General features: G+C 38.0%; 1 non-coding gene across 1 annotated transcript; it reads left to right on the top strand.

The window, feature by feature from the left end:
* The first annotated feature begins 235 nt into the window (after positions 1-235).
* On the top strand, positions 236-399 carry LOC126016485 (U1 spliceosomal RNA). The gene has a single exon (XR_007498282.1). It is a non-coding gene; the product is annotated as a U1 spliceosomal RNA (small nuclear RNA).
* Positions 400-1,570: the final 1,171 nt, after the last annotated feature.

The following is a 1,570-nucleotide window of genomic DNA, read 5'->3' as shown; positions in this document are numbered from 1 at the left end:
ATATATACAAGGTACTGAGGGTGCCACATTCAGTTAAGTGGGTGTTTAGAGGAAGAGCATTCCAAACTAACAAATGGGCAAAACTCCCGAGGCAGAAATTTTTCCAATATCTTTGTAAACTCAAGAAGTGAGGTTATAAGTACTAAGGGAAATAACTATTCTAATTGTTATGTGGAACACAGGCTGTAGGGTTCAAGCATAGTCATAGGAACTATAGTTAAAAGGTTATTGTATCATACTTACCTGGCAGGGGCGATTCCATGATCACGAAGGTGGTTTCCCCAGGGTGAGGCTCGCTCATTGCACTCCAGGCGTGCTGACCCCTGCGATTTCCCCACATGTGGGAAACTCAACTGCATAATTTATGGTAGTGGGGGACTGCGTGCGTGCTCTCCCCTAAAAATAAAAAAAAAAATAAAAATAAAAATAAAAGGTTATTGTATCAACTTGGGCGTGTTATAGGGATGCCTTGGACCAGGGTGGTACTCAAATTGGTGTTTAGATGTGATTCTCTCTTTTTTTTTATTTAAACACCTTGATTACATACATGATTGTGCTTGGGTTTCAGCCATGTAAAGAACACCACCCATCACCAGTGCAACATTCCCATCACCAATGTCCCAAGTCTCCCTCCTCCCCACCAGAACCCTGCCTGTACTCTAAACAGGCTCTCCATTTCCCTCATACATTCTCATTATTAGGACAGTTCAAAATGTAGTTATTTCTCTAACTAACTCATCACTCTTTGTGGTGACTTCCTGAGGTGAGCTGGAACTTCCAGCTCTTTTCTCTTTTGTGTCTGAAAATTATTATTGCAAGAATGTCTTTCATTTTTCTTAAAACCCATAGATGAGTGAGACCATTCTGCGTTTTTCTCTCTCTCTCTGACTATTTCACTCAGCATAATAGATTCCGTGTACATCCATGTATAGGAAAATTTCATGACTTCATCTCTCCTGACAGCTGCATAATATTCCATTGTGTATATGTACCACAGTTTCTTTAGCCATTCGTCTGTTGAAGGGCATCTTGGTTGTTTCCAGAGTCTTGCTACGGTAAATAGTGCTGCAATGAATATAGGTGTAAGGAAGGGGTTTTTGTATTGTATTTTTGTGTTCCTAGGGTATATTCCTAGAAGTGGTATAGCTGGATCGTATCCACTGCTGGTGGGAATGCCGTCTAGTTCAACCTTTATGGAAAGCGATATGGAGATTCCTCCAAAAACTGGAAATCGAGCTCCCATACGATCCAGATGTGATTCTCTTATGCATCTATTTTCTGAATTTATTAACAAGGTGATTTTAAGATAATAGAGAAAAGAATCAATGATATCTCCAAGGCTTTTATTTAAACATTGGAAACATGGGATTATCATTTACTCAGATGACAGAAATACTGGAAAGTAAGCTTTAGAGAAAAGAAAGAATTCAGTTTTGCTCATAGTAAGTTTAATATATCTAGGTGATATGATAATCAAGGAATAGGTGGTAGATATAAACTTGATATATTTTATTTAAAGTCCTAAAATTTAATAAGATTCAACAATTAATAATGTGTATCAAGAAGCAGA

Source organism: Suncus etruscus, chromosome 8, assembly GCF_024139225.1.
Source record: "Suncus etruscus isolate mSunEtr1 chromosome 8, mSunEtr1.pri.cur, whole genome shotgun sequence".
NCBI lineage: Eukaryota > Metazoa > Chordata > Mammalia > Eulipotyphla > Soricidae > Suncus > Suncus etruscus.
The sequence above is the reverse complement of the archived record's forward strand: the minus strand, read 5'-3'. Positions and strand labels throughout refer to the sequence as shown.